The following is a 26,679-nucleotide window of genomic DNA, read 5'->3' as shown; positions in this document are numbered from 1 at the left end:
ATCACTCAAGGAAATATTTAGTACAAGGATAGTAAGGCTAACAGGTAATAACAGTGGTCAGCTGTGATTAGCTGATCACGTTACTTCCCGTTTCCTACACACTTCCTCTTATGAGTCTATTTGTGCTGGTTCTACTTTAAACAGTTAACCAATCGAACAATCAATTAATCCTATCCCTAACATTCACATATCCTTTCTTTAGCAATTAAGCTAACATTAACATACATATTTAACCATACACTTTACCGTTATTGGACTTGCTTGAGTGACACATGGCTATCTTGAACTGGCATCTTCTTTCTTTTCTTACTTATATCCCATTCTCTGTTCGAGTCTAAGCATATAGGATGCTTAAACCTCTCGAACTTTGCTCTGATACCAACTTGTAAGGCCCCGTTACCGGTAGCCCTACTTTGGTGTTGGATTTACTCATAAACACAGTTCTACAAATCAGAGTTAATTAAAACTTTCGCGGAATAATATAAAACATCAATCATTCGTTACATATATCCATAATTTGTCTTTCAAAACATAACATAAATCATAACATTCAAAACTTCATGACAATCTTCGGATGCCAGCCTCTTCAATCCTGCCATGTGTCCATCTCAAACTAGGTGTCTCAATATGTTAACCTGCGTGCATACTAAAAGTCAGCTACGCTGAGTGAGTTCTAGTTAATCGCATCACTTACTTTACATACACATATACGTGCCCGAGGGTACGCATTACATACTTAACATGTCCATCAATCATCATACACAATCATAACTAACCTTACGTTATAAAGAGCATTCGCCCTACATACCTCGGATATTATTAGGGTCCGGTACCCTCCATCCTCGGATATTATTAGGGTCCGGTACCCTTCATCCTCGGATATTATTAGGGTCCGGTACCCTCCATCCTCGGATATTATTAGGGTCCGGTACCCTTTCTTCCATACCTCCTTAACATACTTTCTATATACATAATCGTAAGTTTGTCACATACATACATCATTCATTCTTCATATTACAACATACATATAACATCAACCATTTCCTAGCAGTACATGCAATTATGAAGATCGTTCATGTACCGGCAAGAAACCATTCATAAATTTCACATAATACATATATGGAATACACTTATCACTTAGGATAAGTGTATTAACTAATCACATCGAGTATGCACACAGCCCCGAAAACGTAACAAGGAATGGGGCTAGAAACTCACATGAAGTCGGTTACGTTCACCGTTAATTGTTATTCCCTTCTTCAGTTGGGCACGGCTAACTGTATAATAATTACATGCATCAATTAATTATCACTAATCATCTCACATTTCTAATCTAATTATTACCCTCAACGAACGGGGGTCCGGGGGCAGCGCCCCTGGCAGCGGGGTCTAGGGGCGGCAGCCCCTAGAAGGGTCCAAGGGGCAGAGCCCCTGTCAGAACATTCCCTGACATTCCTGTTACCTCGTATTGACTTTTCCGGCGGCGCCGCCGGAAAACCGCGGATTCGCCGGAAAAACGTGTTTTAACTCGTTTTTTCACCGTTTTTCGTCCCGTTCGATCCAGATCTGAGCTAGGGTGATCCCTATGCTCATCTTAGGTTCGGTTTATACCCGATTCCATCCGGATCTCGTGACTTTAACGGTTTAACGGTGTCAGCTCGTAGCTTCGCGATTATATCTAACGGGTTTAAGTTAATAAACATCATACTAGTATTACCTCGGGTCGGTGCTCGGTTTCTTTCTTGGTTTCGGCTAGAGAGAAAAGAGAGAACTAGAGAGAAAGCTTAGGTGTGTGTTTTGGGTGGTGTATGGAATATGTGTGAATGAGGATTAAATGGAGATTAAGGGTTTATATATTTATGGATCATGGGCTTAAGCCCATGGTCTTTCCTTCTTTCTTTCCTAACCCAAGTCCATAACCCATATTCATTTACCCAACACTAGCCCAACCCGTATTCTATTTATCTAAACCGATAACGACCCACCATAAAATAACGAAATTTATTTTATTATTATAAACAAAAGTAGGATGTTACACATCTGAACTCTTCTTTAACTATTCTTTACATGAGGATCGCCTTATTGTTCGGTGGCTTCTATTATCGTCGAGACTATCCTCTATCCGGATATATATGCCCCTATGATCGACTATGCCGATCTTTTTATGTTTTGGCCACACGCGTTTCCGCTAAGAAGAAGAAGGTTTGGATCTTTAAACCTTAAGAGGATGCTATCGAATGTGCTCTTGGGGCACGTGAGGGATGTGACCTATGTTAGGTCCATAAGATATGCCAACACCTGGTCATGATCACCACCATATCCGCTATAAGTTTTTTTAACAATAAAATGAATTTTATTAGGATAAATAAAAAGCACTAGTGAGGTGCTAGAGTATACAAAATATGTCTCGACGAAAAAAGAAAAAAAAGGTAAATCACACAAATCCTTCTTGTTAAGACCAACTCTCTTTTCTCAATTGCATAACATAAAACAATATGCTTTTATGTCTTCTATTTCATTTCTCGACGACTTAACGTTATTGAAAGGTAGCGATTTTTTTATCTAGGGACTATCAAATTGTAGATTTTAGGAAAACGTTCCAATACAACCCTTGTTTCTAGAACATAATCTAAAGGTTGCATATTAAGGAGAATGAAGACAACTACATGGCTCAACCTAAGGGATTTAGCTTGTAGTTAAGGAGAATGAAGTTTGCAGATTGAAGAAGAGCTTGTATCTTCTGAAACAAGCACCTAGATAATGGTACATGAAGTTTGATGACTTTATGAGCTGAACGGGGTACAAGTAATGTGAGTCAAATCATTTTTGTTATATGAAGAAATTCATCAGCTCTTATATCATTCTAGTGCTGTTGTATCTAGATGATATGTTAATAGCAGGTCCATATATGAAATAGATAAACAAGTTGAAGACAAAAATGTTAGAAGAATTTGAGATGAAGACTTAGGTTCAAAAAAATAGATACACGGGATGAGTATCGTTAGAGATGAGAAATATGGTTCTTTGATAATTTCTCAGGAGAAATACATCAGAAAAGTGTTAGAGAGATTCAGTCTGAACGATGAGAAGATTAAACCTGAAAACACACAATTGGAAACTCATTTCAAGCTTTCAAAGGATCACTCTCCAAAGACCAAAGAAGATAAAACAGCTATGGCTAAAGTCCCTTATGCATCAGTTATTGGAAGCCTCATGTATACTATGGTATGCACGAGACTAGACATAGCTAACACCGTCGGGGAAGTTAGCCGGTTTATGTCTAATCCGGGGAGAGAACACTAGGAAGAAATCAAATGGTCACTCGGTTATTTGAAAGGCCATCCAAGATGTGGTTGTGCTTTAAAGGGAAAGATTCAATTCTCATGGATTATACTTATGTTGACCTAGGTGGCTGTAAATACACGTATAAGAGCACTATCGGGTGTGTTTTAATAGTGGGAGGAACAACCGTTAGCTTAAATCCAGATGATCGGGTATGTTAAGGGTGCAAGGAATCCAACTAATATGTTCACAAAGTCAGTGACGCTGGATAAGTTGGAGCTTTGTGTAGCTTCAGCTGCCCGTTAGGAATCGATTGAGAATGTGGTCGACAACTAGGAGGACCTTATAGATGAAGATGGTGTTTACAAAAGTACAAGTGGAGCGCTGCTTTGAAAGTGTTTTGAAACCTCCAAATGGGAGATGGTTATGGGTTGTGTAGGCTTTGAGCCATTTTTGGCCAAGCCAGTTAGAAGGAGGAGTAGTAGGGTTCGTTCGGCCCTAGCTCTAACGGGCCCAATTAGTTAACTTGCTAATTTAGTTTCTAGGGATAACCCTAATTAGGGTTGCCTGTATATTCATCTCATTGTACTTGTAATATATAACCTCAATAACAAACTATGGTTGCCGCTCGTGAACGTAGGTCAGATTTAGATCAAACCACGCAAATCTCTTGTGTCATGTATTGCTTTCATTTGTGTTTTGTTCGTGTGTGTGATTCCGTTTTTTCCCCTAACAAAAAAGGTTGGGTTTTTCAGCGAAAAAGAAGTTACCCGACTGAAAACGTTTTTTCTTGTGAGTAGAGACTAACAGAGTTACGTTTCTGTTAGCTTGAATTGTTGGAAGTAAGCTTGCTAAAAGATAGGACCGTCACCGACCATTTCGTTAATTGAGACTGAAAATGATAAAAAAAATGATAATTCTGATTATTTAAAACTAATACATAAAAAAAATGTTAGAACTAATCACATACTCAATCTTCACATATAATTTAATTAATATATACGGAATTCCTTCATCCCAAATAAGTGTTATAAAAATATGTGTGGATGATTTGTAAATTATTAAAATATAAATTTCACATACGACAATTTTGGAAATATACTATTAGTTCAGTTTGATGTCAAACACACCTTTTATTCTATCCCTTGAATAATAAATGGGAAAAGAAAATCTGAAGGATATATGAAGCTCAGATCATATCTAGGTCATGTATAACAGAGGAGGGGTATGGTACCCTAAATTTCTGGGGGGTTTTCTTCCACTGAAGGGGACAGAGAACCTGTTTTCTTCAGGGTTAGGTTAAGCAATCAACTATAACATTGGAACCCATCAACCACCTATCATTTCTAAAAAGGAAAAGGGTAGACTTTTTGTCAAATTTTGTTGTTTCTTCCCGTGAATATCCCATTCATCATAAATTCATAATAGATGATCCTTGCCTCTTTACAATATAAACAAAAATAATAAAATGCTAATTTGTAGTGTGACAAATTTCTTAAATTTAGTGTTATATGAATAGAGGTGTAACATCCGGCCCTCTATCATTAATGTGTAAGCATTGCCCACAAAGAATTCATAAATTTAATTTTTGTTTTCATGGTGAGACTTCTCAAGAGTCACCATCGTGATACTACGAGTGGTGTAAACCATTTTAACCCAAAACACAATCCAACCCGTCATCTTTTGATCCAAACCCACCTGTTTTTTGAATTCACTCGTTTCGACCATAACATGTTTTAATCTGTGACCCGATCCTATACAACCCACATGTTTGACAACTCCAACTAAAATATACTTTTTTTGAAGTGTTATAATAAACTTACTAAATAAGGATTTTTAAGTTTTTTTATACCCACTAGAAATATAAAATTGTGAAAAATGAGTCTAACTTGAATGGTACCAAATAATATTAAAGGTAATGGAAATTACATTAATAAATCTGGGCTTAGTTGAGAACGTGGGATTGGAGTTATAAAAAAATAAATAGAAAAAAAGGCGCGTTAGTGTGTGTAAGTTTGTGTTTAAGGGCTCGAAATGCTAAACCCAAACAGACGGAGAAGATAGAACCTCGTGGCCGACAGCAACACGTCTCACTTTACGGTAACACGCACTTTCACTTCGTCTTTCTCCCTCCCACGTGATGACACGTGACCACTTCTGTCTGCAAACTGAATCTTACCTTACCTTCTGTAACCTTTTGGTCTTCTAAATAAAACTAAGTAAATCTAAATTACCATTGGTTAAACTCTTAAGAAGTAGTTATGTTAACTTCTGTCACAATATGAAACATGGGGATGAAAATAATCAATTTTTAGTTTAATACATCTAAATCATTTCAAAACGGGGTTGTATTAGGGTAGGATTATTTATCTTGTTTAGTTAAATATGTTGATTCACTAAGAAGTATATGACCCATTAAACCTAATCTTTTTTTACAACTTGATTAACAAGTTACAACTTGATTATTACAGTGTCGATTAACCCGTTTGACACATTTAGATAAATTATTATACAAATTGTGTTCAGATTAAACTTAGTTGTGTACGAATTACGTAAGGTTAATATTATTACATGAATAAAAATATGGGTCATCTTCGAACTAAATTTATCAATCTATCAACCTTACACAATTAAAACTCTAGTTAAGGTCACTTTTAAAATAAATTCATGTTTTATATAGGTCCCAAACGACCGGATCTAACATGCGAACGGATTTAGCACTTGATAAACGTTCGAGACAGGTGTGGTAAATCAAATGATCAAACAAAAGATAAAAAATTAGATAACATAGATGAACGATCGATTAATCAGTTAAAAAATAACATATATTAATCAAGAACCGACCCCACCCAAGGTGAGCTCCCTTGAGTGAGTGATTTACACCTTACAAACACACACATACAATAATACATAAAGGTCCAATTTATAGCCTAACACTAAACACTCTAGAAACCTTATCGCATTGAAGCTAAACGCGTGTGCCGAAGCTCTCGTTTCGTGTTCGGTTTTCTCGCCCACATAAATTATTAACTTGACCGTAAATATATAATGCGTTTCGTAATTTGATATCACAAGTCACAACTTTTTGGCCTTACAATCATCCCCTTGACTTATGATATCAAAACATTGTCGAATATGTGTCTCGCATTTTCGCAAATCAACTGTAACATCCTGGAAAATCCCATATTTATTTTGGGCTAAAAATGTCAACTTTAAAAGTCGAAGGACCCAAAAATATTTTAATAATATGATAAAAAAGTTAAGTAATGAGATATATATATATATATATATATATATATATATATATATATATATATATATATATATATGATTAGGATCATGAGAGAATTTTTTTAAAATTGAGAACTATAAGAATCATTTTGAACCATAAAAAACCCAAAAATAAAAAAAAAATCATAAAATAAAAAAAAACACAAAAATGAAAAAAGTAAAAAAAAACCAAAATTCTTATTTTAACATCCCGGTTTCATGAAAAAAACACTCAGTTTAGCTAAATTTTATACACATGTGTATAATATATACAAATATGTACATCTATATGTTTTTTATACACGTATGTATAATTTAAGATAAATGATATTATACATATGTGTATATAACGTAACTAAATATTAAATAAAATTATATACGTTCGTTAGCAATACCCAGAGATCTCACTAACAATGTACACAAACACATTGCAATTATTGTATTACTGATCATAATTTCCAATCCTTGTAACACCCTTTTTGATTAATCAGGAGGTGATAGACGATTTGTCATCTCCCGGGGTTTTGTGTCGGTGATCCGACCAAGATCAAGGGCTTTTCATCGCAACAAATCTCTGTGTTATTGTTTATAATCATTTCATAATTGTAATTATCATTCAAGCACTAAACCTCACTTTACAAATTTGGTTACATTATCTTTAATCGATTTTTGACCAAAACAGTAATGATTATGCAAATAGATTAAAGGTCTAAAACTAGATCGTTGATCTAGTATTTATAAAATTTTATTCTCATACTATAGGTATGAGGTAACAAGAACACATCAACGAGACACACTGATCATAAAAATGGTGAATATGTCTAAACTATTTTAATTGTTTAAATCAAGTCATAAACTGTTTACATGGGATTACGTATCCCTAAAACGTTATAAACAAAGGTAATAATTGGCCCTCAAGCTATCGTATACGTTTTTCTGGATCCTTTCATATGTGGTTTGAAGGTGGACGCACCACACCACGCTTGATTATGCCTCTGCCACGTTGGGTCGGAACTACGATGTTCGAGTGGGGATAATCTTGTGTATATAGGCAGTGGCTACGATCTCGAGCGTTGCGGTGTTCGTTGAGCGGTTTCGAGTTGAGTTGGAGTTTGTAATAGTTATTCAGACTTTTATAACTTGATTGTTTCCTTAGCCACGTTGGGCCGAAGCCTACGTTTTCTCGAGGGGATAATTAATTATTAAAATATTTGTGTCCTCCACGTTGGGCCGGACCTAAGATGTTCGAGTGGGGATAATCTTGTGTATATAGGTATTGGCTACGATCTCGAACGTTGCGGTGTTCGCTGAGCGGTTTCGAGTTGAGCTGGAGTTTGTAATAGTTAATCTGACTTTTAGAACTTGATTGTTTCCTAAGCCATGTTGGGTCGATGCATACGATGTCTCGAGGGGATAATTAATTTAAATTTTTTGTGTCAACGTATTCACCAGCATGCGTTGCTGGCGTATTTTATAAACGGTTTTACGTGTAATCAAGATTAGATGTTTGGCTATCATGGATAGCCGTTAGACGATCTGATGGCTCAGTCGAATTTTTCTCATTAAAATAATGTAAATTATGGTTTTTATTCTTCAAACACTTTTATAACAACTAACTGGTGTTTAATACCTGTCTTTTGGAATATATTAATACTTTAATCATAACTTCCACTTTACAACCTTAAACTCTGACATAATTACAAAACATGTACCAATTATTTTTCACACTTCTAGGCCCTAAGTTGGGGTGTGACATCAACCCAATAAACTGGAGCTTATTCAATCACCCTCTCAAGGTATGATCCACCTTATTCATTCAGGAAGGAGTTCTTGCTTTTTATCCATCTTGGATCTTTAAGAAATATAGGTCAAGACGAGCTCAACGAAATACCGGAGACAACGATGAAATGACAAAACTTACTATTTCCCTTTTTAAGCGCCTTGAAAATAATATGGAAAAAATACGCATTGAACACGCTCCAACAATGACGAAAACTCGATCGAATTTGACTTTCTTCAGATTTGGTCAACACGAAAAACAATGACATACTCGACTTGAACCGGCTCCATAAAATATCTTGCACACACTTAGTCGGGTATTATCTTTGGTATTAATGAACTAATATGTTCAAGAGAGTCATCTTAGATTAGACAAGTCCAATCCAACTCCCAGCATCCCAGTCAAAGCCCAACTCAAGCCCATTTTATTTTATGACCCATTTTACCCATATTAGGGAACAAGTAAAACAAAACGCGTGTTAGACATAAGGCAGCCGCCACCCATGAAGGGTCTTGTCGGAAAATCCGAGCTCCGGTGACCGGCCGCCGGAAAGCCGTTATTCCGGTCAACGCCGCTGTCACCCTCCGTCATCAACGTGGTCTTCTCTTCCTTCTACCTCCGGCGTCACCCCAGTGGCCACCCACCCCTTTTCTTTCTTTCTTTCATGAACAACCGCCACTAGAGTCCAATTTCTGGCCATATCCATCCACTAACATGCCGGGAAAACGAGTTTGATTCGAACGACCTCGATTTTAGAGCCGAAAGTCGGCTACCACCATCCACCACCACCAGCAGTTACCAGCAAACCCCTCGGTTACATCTTTATCCAACAGTTGCTTCGATCAAAAATAACTGACGTTAACGCACATCGGAGTTTGATTTTTACATCTTCAACCTCTGAAATCGTCGTTGGGAAGGATCGTAAGATCGCCGGATTTTCGTCATATGGTGGAATGGCTCTCGAAACACCCGGATCAGGCACTTGTATATCCTAAACATCCGAATCTACAAGGAGAAGCTTCAAACACACTTATTTCCCACTTTATTTCCAAATCAAGAAACTTTATGTTCAATCTTCAACGGGTCTTTAACGTCCCGGTTCGGGTAATCGCGAAAATAGAACCTGAATATCAAGAGCAAAGTTGAATTATAAAATTAGACCCGCTCTGATACCACTTGTTGTTCCCAAACAACCAAATCTAACGCGCAGACGGATTTTGAAGTTGATAAACGTTCGAGACGGGTATGATAAATCAAATGATCAAACAAAAGATATAAAGATAAGATAAATGAACGATCGATTAATCAGTTAAAAGATAACATATATTAACCAAGAAGCGACCCCACCCAAGGACCAAGGTGAGCTCCCCTTGGGTGGGTGATTTACACCTTACAAACACACACATACCAGAGAAATTCCCAAAATAGTCCAAAATAGGAGAGAGAAATCCAAAATAGTCCAAAACTTTGCAAAATTCCCATTTTAGTCCATAGAAATTCATCTCCGTCGACACATTTAAATTCGTGACATGAGATATCGTTAACCAGTCAGTTAATGACATGTGTAAAGGTGACGTGAGTTTTCCATTGAAATCTGTCTTCCTCGTTAATTTTCAATCCAAAATCATCCCCACAAAAACCATGGTTTTTCAATGAAATTTATCTGGCCCGTGAGTTTTAAAAAGTCATCGAATTCCGCGTTTTTTTGAAATTCATATCCTCGGACGCATTTCAGATTAAATTCATCTTTTTCGGCATTGAAAGAAGAATTGTCAGATCCGCTGACTTTTATTAGAAATCCATCGGATTCTATTGTTTTTTATTAAAAAAAACATCTTTTTCAGAAACACTGGGTTGTTCTAACATTTTTCAAACTACACCACTCACCAGCACTAACCACCACACCACCACCATAATCTTTCCATGCATTTTACCTCTAAAGATTAAATCTTTACATCAAACTCATAATCTTTTCATGCATTTTATGTCCAAATATTGAATCTTTCTTCATACCCATATCAACCACCACCACCATAGTCCACCATCGCCCACCACCACCATTTTTTGGCCAAACCTATTAAAGTCCCATAACATTTAGATACACTTTTCTTCAAAACCCGTATCAACCACCTACCACCACCTTCTTGACACTTGATACTCAACCAAAAATTAAATATTTCTTCATACCCATATCAACCACCACCACCCACCACCATCATCCACCACCAAATTCTTAACACTTGCCATTTAACCCTCACAACAACTTTATTGATGAGCAAAGTTTTAATCTTTTTTCATACCCAATTTATCGAATTTTTAAAAATTTTATGAAAATCATCTGAGAAAATTAAATTCATTGGGAAATTATCAGTTTTTTTAAAACTTTTTTGAAAATCATCTGAGGAGACTAAATTCACTGGAAAAATATTGTTTTTTCAAACTTTTTTGAAATTCACCGGAGGAGATTAAATTCATCTGAAATGCATCTGAGGAGATGAATTTCAATAAAACGCGAATATCATCTTTTTTTTGAAAACTCAAGGGCCAGACAGATTTCATTGGAAAACCATAGTTTTTGAGGGGATGATTTTGGATTGAAAATTAACGGGGAAGACAGATTTCAATTGAAAACTCACGTCACCTTTACACGTTTCATTAGCTGACTGGTTAACGAAATCTCACGTCACGAATCCAAATGTGTCAACGTAGATAAATTTTAAGGACAAAAATGGGAACTTTGCAAAGTTTTGGACTATTTTGGATTTCTCTCTCCTATTTTAGGAATTTTTCCCACGTACAATAATACCTAAAGGTCCTATTTATAGCGTAACACTAAACATTCTAGAAACATTATCCCATTGAAGCTACATGCGCGTGTCGAAGCTTTCGTTTCGTGTTCGGTTTTCTCGCCGACATAAATTATTAACTTGACCGTAAATATATAATGGGTTTCGTAATTTGATATCGCAAGTCATAACTTTTTGGCCTTACATTTTAATTTGTTTTAATTTCAAGACTACATCAAGAATCATATTCGTCATCTGACGAGACCTACTATGTTGGTGATGCCGCAATAAAAAATGCGGTAGTTTAGTTTCGGAAGTTCCAGTATTTGAATCACAACCGAACAACAGTCGCTAGTATAAAATAAGGAAGTTTGGTTGGATGACGAAAATAATGAAGATGAACATAATTTATTACTGTTAGTTTGGTATCATGAGTTGTCATTGTGGCTCGAGCCATTGGACAATTTATTGACTTCCTTGTTGACATATTACCAACGTAAATTTCGTCGTATATGGTTCTCCCAAGACAAACGTTTGCAAAACCTCAGTGGGACTCTCCTAGGAAATCAGTCCCTCCTTGACCGACAAATCCAAGGCTCATAACAACTAGCACCTGAAAAGAATGGGTGATAATCTTATCAGAAATCTAATAAAACATTACCAATGGTTCACCATAGGGATTCTACGTCGATAACGCGTTCCCATCAAACTGATGATGTTGTAAAATATAGTGGTAACTGTAAATACATTTCAAATTCTTTTTGGGTTATTCGTCGATAAATTGCCGAGGGAAACGTCTTGCTGGTGATACTCATTAGTTTAGTAGCGTAGTTTGGATTTGAGTTATAGAATGCTCTAAATACATAATTCTGTATCATCCGAAGCATGATAAGAGTATATTTTTTTATGTTCTTATGAGACATTGATGTTTTATTCAAAATATTAACTTTTAGTTATAAATTGAGATTTATATTGATGTTTGGTTTATATGTTGTTTTAACCTCTTTTACATAACATAAGAGCATTCACAATCTATCACCAAATACAACACCATCTTTATATTATAACAAAATAACTTAAAAATTCATTCCATCCTATCTTTCATTCACATACTTCATACTTATATTTTTAAAGGAAAGAAAATACATCCTTAATATTTTAGGGGTCACTATCATCTCCCATGTCAACTTTTAAAAAAATAATTTTATAAGTGGTTGTGATTGAAATGAAATAAATATAAAAATAGTGTTTTTAATTGAATAGAAATAGATATGGGGATGTGGAGGACTTTTAAAAAAAGAAACAAATTTAGAATATGACGTATTGTAATTAAAATATTGAAATGTGGATACGAAGTGGGCTATAAATGCTCTAAAGTGAAGCTTGATAGTCCCGAAGGGTGTCGACTGACACCCATAAAAAGTTTTAATGTATAACTAGGTGAATAACCTGACGCGTTGCGGCGGCACAATGATGCGAACTTGATCGGTGTCAGTTGAGTTCATTTCAAGATCGGCATTAAATAAAAAAAATAACATACTTAAAACCATGTTATTAATTTTGTAAAAATCGGGTGTTGCGATGACGAGAAGCTGTTAATTCGGTCGACATCGATTTAGTTTGTTACAGTATCGAAACTTGACCCAAAAAATAATCTCACCAACTTAACAAATTTAAAAGAAAAAAAGGAACCAGCAGTAACCCAAAGGTATAATTCAGTTGGTCAAATCCGTAGATGCAGGCGCAAGTAACATATTTACAAGGTTGTTAATTCAGTTGGTAAAACCCGTAGTTGCAGCCGCAAGTAACATATTTGCAAGGTTGTTAATTCAGTTCGTATAACATATAATATAAACAAGTAACATATTTACAAAGTTGTTAATTGTAGGTTCCCTGTCGGATCTACATGGAAGTATCTCGTACTACGTAGGTGCGGAATCCCTACGTAAGACGATACGAGCGTTAGATGCGATAAACGTTAAAACCAAACACAAATACACGTTACAATACCCGAAAGACACGTTGTATTGCAACCTTTCAACACGTGACAAACAATCACAATTACACCTCCTGGAATTCCTCTCCAATACAAGCCGTAACATAGGTATATAAAGACTTCGACAACTTCGCCTAACAAACTAGGCGAAGTTGTCATTAACTTCGCTTGTCCACAAGTTCGCTTATATCAGGCGAACTTGTGAGACAATCTATCTAAACCAAAACAAAACAAACTAACACGATTACAGACACTAGATACTGAACTACTGACATAATGCACCAACAGACTCCCCCTTGGCAGTAGCTTCATATCTCTATCTTTACTCACTTGTCTTGTAATACAAAAATCTCGAGTCAACCAATTTCAAGCATGAACTCCTTATCTGACACAAACGGAAACTACTCTCTGATATTTCTTGGCTTCGTCTTTCCATGCAGGAATATAGAATATCTTTTTCTCGTCTAGCACCTGCAAGTCAGCTTGAGACAAATTTACCAAGTGCATGGGATCATACACTCTTAACACTTCTTGTTCATCTTCATCCTCCATAACCGCTTCAGCTGTGTGACTATCGACATACCACCATTTAAGATTCTTTAAGACATCCTTGGGCATTCGTTTCATCGGCACTTCTTTTAAACACCGGATAGGCTTATACTTCATTACCATCCAAGGTTTGCCATCAACTCTCATTCCTCTGTCTTTATCTTCAACAAGTTTCCCTTTCTGCGGCTTTAACAACTAGAACTTTTTCTCTTTTATACTTTCTTTCCACACGATCTTCCCAATAATCCTAGCCATATCGTCATCACTCCTGTTTATCAACCCCAACTTGGCCAAATCCTTCACCTCACATTCAGGTAAGGTATTCAACGATCTCAACAACCTCTTAAAGTACTGAATCCCATCAAAGCGTTTAATCACAAATAGCCTCAACTGCTCATCATATAACCAGCATATAATACCCTTTTTCGATTCAGCATACCCTTTGATATTATAACTCTTTTAAACATAGTTGGAACCGCTGGCTTCTTTGTCTTTACGAACCATTGAGCGTAGCCTTCTTTCCATCTCGGCTGCTCTTCCCATTCAGTCTCATCACTTCCCATATATTGACCCACATTTGACTTATCAACATCTGGAATTTCATGTTCTACATTATCCTCCACAATCTCTCCCTATTCAATCTCACTGTCAATCACAATCTCGGCTCCTATCTTTTCAATCTCTTCAACCGGTAACACATCGTCGTCACCTACAATATCGTCATCCAATATCTCCTCATCATCCACTACCACCACATCATCACCCCCTGATCCACCTGTTGCACCAGTTGACTCCCCCTGAGATGTGGAAGTCCCAAGAGTTTGTTCAGTTCTTGGCAACTCACCACCTGCACCTTTCGATGCATTGGGATCATCGTCTCGATCATTTCTCTTCTTCGTCCTCAACTCATCACCCTTGCAGCTCGTCTCCCCCTGAGATGCTAAGAACTGTTTTAAAGCATCAAAAAGTTTACCGTGCTCAACCAGGAGGGACGACTGAATCTGATTTTCTGCAACAAGGCGCTGGATAGCCTGAGTCTGGATCAAGTTGATTCTTGACTGTTCTGCCACGACCCTTTCAAGAGTAGCTATCCTTTCTGAGTCAGATAAAGTTGCATCAAAATCAAACCTCATATGAGGAATGTCTTGAGCATAAGGTGGAGGGATTCCCAAGATAGCCGGAACATCAGAAACAGGCTGAAAAGTAACCGCAGGTGGTATTGTAACTGATAACCCTGCAGTGGCAACCAAAGTCGACTCAACAAATCTTGCAACAGCCTCCGATGGAGTAAGAGTAGGAGGTGGCAAGGAAACAATTTCTGGAGCCGAAAACTGAAAAGTAGTGGGTGGAATGCCAAAGGAAGATGATGTAGTTATCACGGGAACACCCGAGGTGGTCGGTTCTGACACAGTCATTGATGCAGGGACCATAGTCATACCAGATAAGGCGGGTGGAGAGAAACGAACCACCCTCGAGCTTTCACCAGCTTCCGAGCCTTCACCCGTTCTGACCCTTTTCGATCGACGAATCAACCGATCTAACTCCTCCTCAAAGTCAGATTCACTGTCATCTGTGGCTTTCTTTCTTTTTCCATGAATTCTTTCTTGGGCGACCTGAATCTGTCTTGCTTCAGCAACATCATCAGCTGAGGAGTCAGAGTCGGTTCTTTCAGAATCAGCTACAGACGTAGCTACCATCGACACATCAACACCAGAAACCTCTGCTACTGAGACCTGAATATCTGCCTCAAGGTCTACTTGTTCCTCCGGTGCCACAACAGGAGCAGCAGGCAATGCTTGCTGTATCACAGGTGGTGGTTGAGAAACAACAGCCTGTTGCGGTGCCGGATCCCGAAATTTGTCTCCACGAGGAGCAACATACGCCGGGTTTATCAAATAACCAAATAACGGAGTATGTCGTGGACGAAGCTCTGGTTTACTTCGAGCACTCGACGATCTGCATTGTGCGAATATCCTCTTGCGGACACTCTCTACATATCGAATGGGACGACGCTGAGGTAGCGTAGGAGCCACATGATTCAAGATCATTTGTAAGAATCTTGGATACATCAAGAATCTTTCACGAGCTACCGCACGTCTTTGACGGTCTATTTCATAAAACACCATCTGACTGAAGCTGTAAGGCTTGTTGTAAGTCAGTGCTGTCATAGCCATTTGCATCGTTGCACCCATACCGTCCGTACCAGCCTTACGACCCGACATGCACACTATCATCACATGCATGAGAAAACGCCATTGATCCAACAAAAATCCCTTACGCCTCTGAGTGTCACCCAATGGACCAGAATAGCCCATTCGTAAAAATGCACCATCTCTGAAAGGAGCAGTAAAGTCTGTAGGATCATCTCATATCGAATGGGACGACGCTGAGGTAGCGTAGGAGCCACATGATTCAAGATCATTTGTAAGAATCTTGGATACATCAAGAATCTTTCACGAGCTACCGCACGTCTTTGACGGTCTATTTCATAAAACACCATCTGACTGAAGCTGTAAGGCTTGTTGTAAGTCAGTGCTGTCATAGCCGATTGCATCATTGCACCCATACCGTCCGTACCAACCTTACGACCCGACATGCACACTATCATCACATGCATGAGAAAACGCCATTGATCCAACAAAAATCCCTTACGCCTCTGAGTGTCACCCAATGGACCAGAATAGCCCATTCGTAAAAATGCACCATCTCTGAAAGGAGCAGTAAAGTCTGTAGGATCATCTCTAGTTTCATTCCCAAACTGCAAGGCTACCCTTATCTGTTCCGATGAGAACTGCACCTCCTGATTGTTAACTGTGGCGCGCATGACTGGGGGCTCGACTCTACACACATATTCTACCGTTTGCCAGAAGTCTTCAATGTTCGGCAGAGAAATGGGCAGAGTTGTAGTAATAGCATGGAAGATACGCGAGTGAATAAGGAAAGAGATGATCTCGCGATAATCATCTACACCGCTAGCATCCGGATCCAACGTGATGTACATATTGTGACCCGGAAAGAATTGACGGTTGTTATCACCCCCTTCGTCACCACCATGACCACCGGCTCCTGCTACAGCTGCCATATCTGCATAACAACCGGTCTAAGTTAGAAAATCGTCAAAGCAGATCACAACTTCGCCTATTACCATGAGCGAAGTTATGATAGCTTCTAGTGTAGAGGAGAAGTTAGGGAAACGGCGAAGTTGAGTACAACTTCGCCTTTACTATAACTTCGCCTGATAACAGATAAGCTTTTAAATAATATAAAGAACCAGGCGAAGTTAGGTATAAGGCGAAGTTAATGATAACTTCACCCAACCATAACTTCGCCCCTTGAACAACTTCGCCCCTGATTAGTTAAAGATTAAAGCAGCAGGCGAAGTTAAGCCTAAGGCGAAGTTGAGAACAACTTCGCCTAAACCTAACTTCGCCTGAACTGAAACGGTGACAGTTCAGTAGGCCAGGCGAGGTTTGTTGGTGAAATTGGTGATTGTGGACAATGAAAACATGTTACAAAAGAGATCTAGACGATCAAATTGGTTACGAACACGTCAAAAAGAGTTTGAAAAGTGGCTGTGTAATGGTTTGCATGAACGAGGTCCCAAATCGGACCAAAACGACATCTAATTAACACCATTGACATGAATTATAAGTCATACCGACCCTACACACCTTTAACACGGATTGAAACTGAGAAAAATAACAAGGTTTGATTCGAGAGGTAACTTCGCCGAGGTTTATAAAGTGATAAGTTCGCTGGGTTTGAAAGAATATGCAAAGGGTTTGACCAAAAAGTCCTTTATATATGTTTGAAAAAGCTCAGGCGAAGTTATGGTTAACTTCGCTTATCCATAACTTCGCCCATGTGACAACTTCGCCCTTCAACTTCGCCTTAAATTTACGAAATCAGCCCTCAAACATATGAACAAAATGCAACTGTCTTTTAAAATCCTCCGTGAAAGATTTAAACTTTATAATCAAAGAACCAAGTAACCAAGCTTTGAAACATAAAACGAAATACACATGAAAATTTTAGTAATTAAGTACACGGGATCAAATTTCAGTCTAGTCGGGGACCAGCATGTTTTAGAAAAGATCCGAACATGAATCATACTAATCAAATGGCTGTCACAGAGATCCATGTTCAGCGGTATTACGACATAAAGAAACAGGTTGTAAGCAGGTATACAACTTAGTATGGTTTTCATCGCTTCAGTGATACGGATTAGGTTCAATTAAGCTCAAAATTTAGATGGACATCACCTCAGAGATTGTGATGCCTCCTATCTATTCTCAAAGCGTATTCGGCTTTCCCCAAGTCACCCTGAGTTGACCTCGACCCGTAGTGTCTGATCAAACAGGTAAGTACATGTTGATCTTTAGAGTCTTCTTCCCGTTCTCTTTCTTGCCTCTTAATTGAAAATGATAACACAATAGGCTTTAGAAGGCTTAACATTTTTTTTTAAAGATTTAGATATCTTCAAACAGTAGACTACTGCAAGTCCCGAATCTGGATCACTGCAGGTACTTGATACACTACCTTCTCGGACATCAGAACACTCACGGGCTCGTGTATGACTGGGTAATCGCTTTTCTGCCTATCATTCGGAAAAATGTATATGGAGACATACACAACTCTGAATGAGTCTCCACTTTAGATCGAGAAGATTTAGTTAGTATCACTTCTACTTTTACGCACCATAAAAAGCTACCATAACATACAATGACTGTTCTAGAGTCTTTTAGGCCTAATAACTTCACTAGTTAAGCACACAGAAATAGTTTGTGTATCACTTTCCAAGGTTGGATCAATTTTCTTAAAAACATTGTATTGAAACTTCTTACGAAGTTATAGACTTGAAGAATTATATCATCTCCCTAAAAAATTTTAGATTCTATCGCCCCGATCAAGTCAAAGTCTTCAGGTAAACGGCTATCCTGAAGATCCAATGGATCAGCTGGACCGACCACATACGAGTATGTGTCATTCTAACTAAGTATGAACGACTATTTTTTAGCGAAAGAACAAAACCTATCATACACCGCCCCGGTCACTTTCAGTCATCTGGTCAATGGCTATCCTCATAATCTACTAGTAGAAGTAAGGACCAAACATATCTGAAGATGTGTCCGTCAAACTGAAGCAACCGACATAATTTTAAGCGATAGTGACGTTTTTTTTTTAAATAAAAGAACCGAGAAACACGGTTACTCGGGATTGATCATCCCATTAAGCTCAACAAGATTTTGAAAACGAGTTCGGTTAAACGCTTTAGTAAAAAGATCAGCGAAATTATCTAACGAATCAACCTTTTCGAGCACTATTAATTTCTTCTCAGCACAATCCCGTATAAAATGATGACGAATGTCAATGTGTTTAGTTTTGCTATGTTTTACGGGATTGTTAGTTACTGAGATTGCAGCAGTGTTATCAATGCAAATAGGAGTTTGAGTAAAATTCAGACCGTAATCGCGCAATTGCTGTTGTATCCAAAGAACCTGGGAGCAGCAGTTTGATGCTGCCATGTACTCTGCTTCACAGGTGGAAATGGCTACCGAGGTCTGCTTCTTGCACTGCCATGACACCAATCTTCCTCCCAGAAACTGGCATCCACCGGTTGTCGACTTCCTGTTCTGATTGCAACCTCCATAGTCAGAGTCTGTGTAAGCAACCAAGTCCAGGTCTCCTCCTTTCGTGTACCACAAACCCAGCTTAGGCTTGCCATTGAGATACCACAATATCCTCTTCACTCCCTTCAAGTGAGATTCCTTCGGGCTTGCCTGAAATCGAGCACAAAGACAAACTGCAAACATAATATCAGGTCTAGATGCAGTCAAATACATTAAAGAACGTATGATTGCTCGATATTGGGTGGGGTCCACGTCTTCATCACTGTCCGAATCAGCACCCAGTTTGTGGTTGACGCAAACCGGAGTATCAAATGAAGTGTTGTCCTCCATCTTGAAGCGTTTGAGAACGTCTTTGACATATTTAGTTTGATGAATGAACATCCCATCTTTCTTCTGATCAACCTGCAATCCTAAAAAGAAAGTTAATTCACCCATTGCACTCATTTCAAACCTCTTTTTCATGACTTCTTCAAACTCCTGACACATGACGACTTTTGATGCAGCAAATATGATGTCGTCCACGTAGACTTGAACTAGTAGAAAATCTCTCCCTTTTCTCTTGACAAACAGCGTGCTGTCGATCTTTCCTCTTTCGAACCCATTCTCAAGTAAGTAATCTGATAAGGTTGCGTACCAGGCACGAGGGGCCTGATGTAGTCCATATAGCGCGTTACTCAGCTTGTACACATGATCAGGAAAGTCAGGGTCAGGAAAACCCGGAGGCTGTTCAACGTATACTACCTCATCGACTTTACCATTAAGAAAAGCACTTTTCACGTCTAATTGGAACACCTTCATTTCATTGTGTGCAGCAAATGCCAAAAATAGTCGAATCGCTTCCAATCTTGCCACAGGAGCAAACACTTCATTGTAGTCGATTCCTTCTTGCCGATTGAACCCTTTCACTACCAGCCTCGCCTTGTTCCTTATGATTATCCCTTTCTCATCTCTCTTACATTTGAAAACCCATTTGGTGCCAATAGCATGCACACTCTTCGGTTTTGCAACTAATTTCCACACTTCCATCTTCTCGAACTGGGCTAACTCTTCTTGCATGGCTTCGACCCACGAGCTGTCCTTTAGAGCCATTTGATAGTTCTTTGGTTCAATCTGGCTGATGAAGCAGGTGTATAAGCATTCATTAATGATACCCGTTTCTTTAATGCTTGCGTAAACACAAGTGTGCTCATTCAAGCTTCGTCTAGTTTGTACACCGTCAGACAGATCACCTATCATGTTCTCCATAGGGTGATTTTTGTGAACTCTAGTAGTCGGAACCGTACTAACTTCCAGATTGTTTTCCAAGTTCGAAGAGAGTTCATCAATGGGTGATTGTTGTTGAGAGTGAAATGGGTTGTAAAATTCTTCCTCGGTAGTGGCAGCAGGAGTATCAACAGCACTTGACGAGGAAGGTTGACTTTCATCGTATCTCGGACGTTGCACAATATTTTCTTCCTCATCATACAAAATCTATGTAGCAATTTTCTCATCAACTTCTGCAAAATCCAAATAAGGCATATTAAAAGATTTGAACAGTTTATCATAGTCGAAAGCTTCAGCGGGTCCCGTGCTAGGCTTTGGTGATTTGTAACTTGTAATGTCCGTGTTACATACCACCTCAACCTTGTTGTTCGAAAAATTAAAGACTCTTCTGTTGGGTGTACCAACAACATATCCGACTAAAATACCTTCGTTGGCTTTTTCACCAAATTTTGAGTTTGTCTTTAAGATCGTACATGGGGACCCGAATGGTTCGAGACCATTCAAGTTTGGCTTTCTACCATGCATAAGTTCATAACAAGTTTTATTAAATCTTTTAACAGTTAAAACACGATTAAGGATATAACAGGCTGTGGCAACAGCTTCAGCCCAGAACACCACGGGAAGTTTAGCATCAGCCAGCATGGTTCTGGCTCCTTCAATTAGCGTTATATTCTTCCTCTCAGCCACCCCATTTTGTTGCGGAGTGTACGGGGCGCTGTACTGATGGTCTATCCCTTTTTGTAAGCAGAACATATCCATCTGGTAGTTCTTGAACTCTGTCCCATTATCACTCCTGATGTACTTAACCTTTCTCCCAACAATGTTTTCAGCCTTGGTAATTAAGTTAATCACCAACTGAACCGTCTCATCTTTTGCCTTCAGAAAATATACCCAAGAGTATCGAGAGTAATCATTGGTTACTACCAAGCAGTATGAAGTTCCACCTAGACTCTTTACATTCACGGGACCAAAGAGATCCATGTGAAGCAGGTCTAGTGTACTGACGATTGAGGTAACCTTCTTGGAGTGATGAGGTTTCTTGTGTTGCTTTCCCTTCTTGCACGACAAGCATTGATCTTCAAAGTTAAAATTCTTCAAGGGAACACCCAGCACCAGGCCATTCTTGACAATGTAATTCATTTTGCGAAGATGTATATGCCCCATTCTTCGATGCCATAATTCTGGCTCAGATTCAGTTGCCTTGGACAAAAGACATGATTCTTCGGTTGTCATCTCAGTTGACCTCATATCCATTACATACGTGTTCTTTTCTCTTGGAGCTCTCATCACCACCCATGCCTCTGGTATCTTGAAACTAGGATAAAGGACGATTGCCTCGTTTTTAGTAAAATGCACCCTGTAGTCTTTATCACAAATCTGAGATACACTCAACAAGTTATGCTTCAATTCTTCAACAAAGTTCACCTTCTCTAACTTCATTTTACCATTTGTCACAGTTCCAATACCAGTAATTCTACTGCCACTCTCTCCAGCAAAGCTTACCCTACCTCATTGAACAGGTTTCCATTCGTGTAACAAATTCTTGTTACCCGTCATGTGCCGGGAACAGCCGCTGTCTACAACCCACAGATTGTTTACAGCCCTGTTTAACTGTTCCTGCACAGTTAAAGAAAGAAATTAAAATCTGGGGACCCAAGACCTATTGGTCTTGGGTCGATTAAATCTGTTAAACGGCATCCCATACTTTGGTTGTCCAAAGTCAGTTTGAGAATGATTTCTGTAAGTCCTAAAAGGAAAGCTTCTTGAGGATTGACTATGAGGCCTACCAAACCTTAGTGAATTAACCGAATTATGATGGTAGGTTTGGTTGTTAACTGGGAAAAACTGAGATTGATATCTTTGAAATCTTGGTTTAGTCCAATGTCTGAACTTTGGTGAGTTAGCATTCTTACCATTATAGTAATTACTATTCGTTTTATTCTCAGTTTTCGGAGGCCTCATACCTCTGAATCTCTGATTCAGAGGACAATCAGCAATCAGGTGTCCTATTTGATTGCATCTGAAACAACTCATGTGTTCAACTTTCGTCTCAACCGTTGTTTCAGATGTTGAGGTTGCATTACTATTCGTTTGTCTAACATATGGTGGGACAAACGGGTTTAGGGGAGAGTTCTTTTTAGTTGGCTTATATTCCTCCCCACGTTTTAGTAACACTACCTCTTCTTTTATCTCACTAGATTCGGATGTCTTGTCCGAATTTGATGAGACAGAGCTAGGAACAGAAATCCTAACATTCGAAACATGCTTACTCGTTTCGTTTTTACTCACTTCAGGTTCTTTAATCGAAACTTTGACAAGAACTGTCTGACTAATCTCAACATCAACAGATTTCTGATTACTAGGATCATACGTATAGTTATGGTTATATGGTGGCGGAACTTCAGAAAATCCAATTCCCCTTTGTTAACTGAGGAACGTTGAACACTTACGATGTGATCAAGCATTGCTGAGGAATTTCTAAACTGTTTAATTTTTCTGTTTAATTCCACCACTTTTACATGGTAATCAGCTATCTGTTTATCCCTTTCAGCAATTAGTTTGGTTTTTTCCTCTAACCCTTCATAACTAAGATCAATTACTTGTATTTTATCAGCTAGACTGGCTTTAAGACTTCTGATATCTTTATCACTAGCTTTTATTTTTACCGAGTAACTGTTTTCTCTAGTTTTAGTGTAATGATGATCTTCTTTTAACGTTTTAAATTGAGCGTCCAAACTAACAAACTGATCAGTTATTGTTTTCAATTGTTCAGACAGATTTTCACATTGCATACAATGAGGTTCAACACTTACCTCAGAGAGCTGATCGTTCACTTCTGCCATATAAGCTTGATTTTCTCCCGTCTCTTTCTCACTTCCTGCAGTTTCGATGTTCACCAAATTTGCCTGTTCGAAGACTTCCTCAACCTGTAGATTCCAGTTGTACCCACCATTGTTTCTAGATACCATAGCCCTATTCTCACTACCTCCCCCCATTCTGTTGTGCAGGCCTGTTCTGACTACGTTCGAATCTCTCATTTGTACATTCCTTGGCAAAGTGACCATTTTGTTGACAGTTGTAACATCTAACCTTTGATTTGTCAAAACCTGGTCTTTCGCCAACGAACTTTCTACCCGTTTTCTTCATTAATCTTTTAACCCGTTTTACTATCATAGCCATCTGCCACTGCAGGTCCATCTCTTCTAGATCATCAGCATCAATTTGATCATAGTCTTCATCCAAAGTTGCAGGATCGACTATTTTACATTTGATGTAATTCTCATAAGATGCAATGAAAGATACATAGAGAGCAAACTGCTGTTTAGCTGATTTAACACTCATGGGCATCTGTGAGTAGTCTTTGGTTGGAACATTTGATGAAAAGTTACCAGTTGTGGCATGAGGTTTTGAAGAATTACTTCCTGCAGCTACGAAACATACATCACCATCCATGTTGAGAGTCACATGACCATATGAGTTGAATTTGAGTTTGAGTCTCATTTTGAGTAATAAGCAGAGGATTCTGACTTTAAACTTGAACTTGAAGTAACTTTCGTACCATACATTCCCGGATCCTGAACCTGATCAGTTGGTGTCTCTTTCCGAACCATGTTAAGTTCAAAAGTTCGTAATTTATTGACTGCTGTTTCTAAATCAATATTGGCAAACTCTTTATCTTCTCTCATCAAAACTGTGTACATTTCCCATTTCGGTGGAAGAGCATCAAGAAGTTTTTCTACAATCTCTTCTTCTTTATAGTCAATTGAGTAATTTCTAAGTTCGGTCATCAGGTGATAATATCTTGTGATGATATTAGCAAATCTTACAGACCATAATTAATCTATAAACATGATCGCTTAAACCCTATATATCCTTCAGTTTTCTCATCATAAACACACATGGAAATGTGAATAATTAGTCTTATAAAGTTATAAGCACATTATTATGTCCTAATTTTAATACTTAATATTAACCCATGATATTGACATTCTAAAAGTAAATATATTTTTGAAGTTGAATGAATAAACAACCCCTCTTATTAAGCATGTACATGTTTGCTTTCCTAAGTAATAATATTTAAATTTATGTCCCAAGTGTTTTGTTTTCTTTATGCCTATTTGAATTAGGTTGAGATGTATGACTGCGTACACCCTACTCCCCCCCACCCGCACCCCCACCCCCACCCCCACCCCCTCTTTCCCCTTTCCCTGTACTCATATATCCTTTGTTTTCTAATCTAGGGTTCAACTTCCATAGCTTTGTTTTTCTATAATTTCTTTCCCCCCACTAATAAAAAAAAATCCGTACTTTTATATATAATTTTCTTGCTTTCATTTTTTTATAATTTTCTTGTTTTCTGTTGCTTGATGTTTGTATAATCATATCATATCCTATCCATGGCTGGTTTAGATTTAGGCACTGCTTCACGTTACATTCATCATCAACATCAGCATCCACTCCACCTCTCTGACCTCCAACTCCACACCACCCAACCCGAAAACCACCACCTCTTCTCCGACACCACCCCCCTCCACAATCACCACCAGGAGGATCATGACCATCAAGGTACCAACCATGATCATGATCCTCTGGTCTCCCCCAACTCCGCTGGTGGGGGTGGAGGGGGGTCAGGTGATCCTGCTGGACGGCGCCCCAGAGGCCGTCCAGCAGGATCCAAAAACAAACCAAAACCCCCAGTCATTATCACAAGAGAAAGCGCGAACACACTTCGCGCTCACATCTTGGAAATCGGCAACGGGTGCGATGTCTTCGACTGCATTGCAACTTATGCAAGACGAAGGCAGAGAGGGATCTGTATATTATCCGGAAGTGGTATTGTAACAAATGTTAGCCTTCGGCAGCCGTCAGCTGCAGGGTCTGTGGTGGCTCTTCATGGAAGGTTTGAGATCTTATCTCTTTCGGGTTCTTTCTTGCCGCCACCAGCACCACCAGGAGCCACCAGTTTGACTATATTTTTAGCTGGTGGACAAGGGCAAGTAGTGGGTGGGAACGTGGTCGGAGAGTTGACCGCAGCTGGACCGGTTATCGTTATCGCTTCTTCTTTTACTAATGTTGCATACGAAAGACTGCCGCTTGAAGAAGAGGAAGTTGAAGCTGGTGGCTTGCAGATGCAGCAACAGGTTACTCAGACAGACGGACCCGCGGGCGGTGGCAACCCGTATCCAGACCCGTCTTCCGGGCTGCCGTTCTTTAACCTGCCGGTGAATATGCCTCCAAATGTTCAGTTGCCGGTGGATTATCCACGGGGTAATAATAATAATAATCCGTTCTGACGGATTAAACTACTACTGCTTTCTTCATTATCTTGCTTGCTATCTTTGGATCTTTTTAATTTCTTGGGTGCTTTTGTAAACTTAATGTGATGTATGGAAATAGTTTTTTTAAAATTTGTGTTGCCTCTCATTGAATGATGAATCTATCTTTTCAAGCAAGATTTGGGATTTTCAGGGATGTGTCATTGGTTAAGGTACTTGGATATTTTTGTTTCTGTTGCATTGTTTTTAGTAAATTAAAATCTAAATTATTAATTATGCAATTTTTGAGGTTTCTAATGTGTGTTTTCTAGTTCTTGAAGACTTTTATATTATGTCCTTTGATTAGAGTATATTTAAGAATTAAGTATAACTTTTGCATTTGTTTTAGAATCAGCTTATCAGTTTTAAGACCGCCTGTAGTTCATGCCATGATTAAGAGAAACATTTTTCTGATTTATGTCATAATTAAATTGCTGTTTAAGTAATTTGTTAAACCAATATTCAAAGTTTTCAATCTTTCTATATTTATATTTAATATACCCACGTACCTCGTTTATTTTTTAAATGATATATTTTTCCAGTAACTCATCTCTCTCTCACACACACGAACACAAGACATCATTTGATTCAAAATATAGGTTCCATGCAGTGAATTGTGAAAGATGGAAAGCCTATTGTGGGCTCCAAGTGCTGCCCTAACAAAATGTCAGCTTAATCATAGTTACCACAATTTTAATCAGTTAAGTACACTTTCTGTAGATGTTTATTCAGTGTCATGTTGTTGATTTTCGATGAAACTTTGTTTTGATAACCAACTTTATGCAGTTTTTAGACTAAAGTATTATTT

General features: G+C 38.4%; 1 pseudogene; it reads left to right on the top strand.

Annotated features, from left to right (window-relative positions):
- Window positions 1-24,787: 24,787 nt before the first annotated feature.
- LOC143611791 (AT-hook motif nuclear-localized protein 23 pseudogene) lies at window positions 24,788-25,909 on the top strand (annotated as a pseudogene).
- Window positions 25,910-26,679: the final 770 nt, after the last annotated feature.

Source organism: Bidens hawaiensis, unplaced genomic scaffold (assembly GCF_021521415.1).
Source record: "Bidens hawaiensis isolate Kalapana, Puna unplaced genomic scaffold, B.hawaiensis_p1.1 tig00032376_1, whole genome shotgun sequence".
Taxonomy (NCBI): domain Eukaryota; kingdom Viridiplantae; phylum Streptophyta; class Magnoliopsida; order Asterales; family Asteraceae; genus Bidens; species Bidens hawaiensis.
This window is presented reverse-complemented; position numbering and strand designations above follow the sequence as displayed.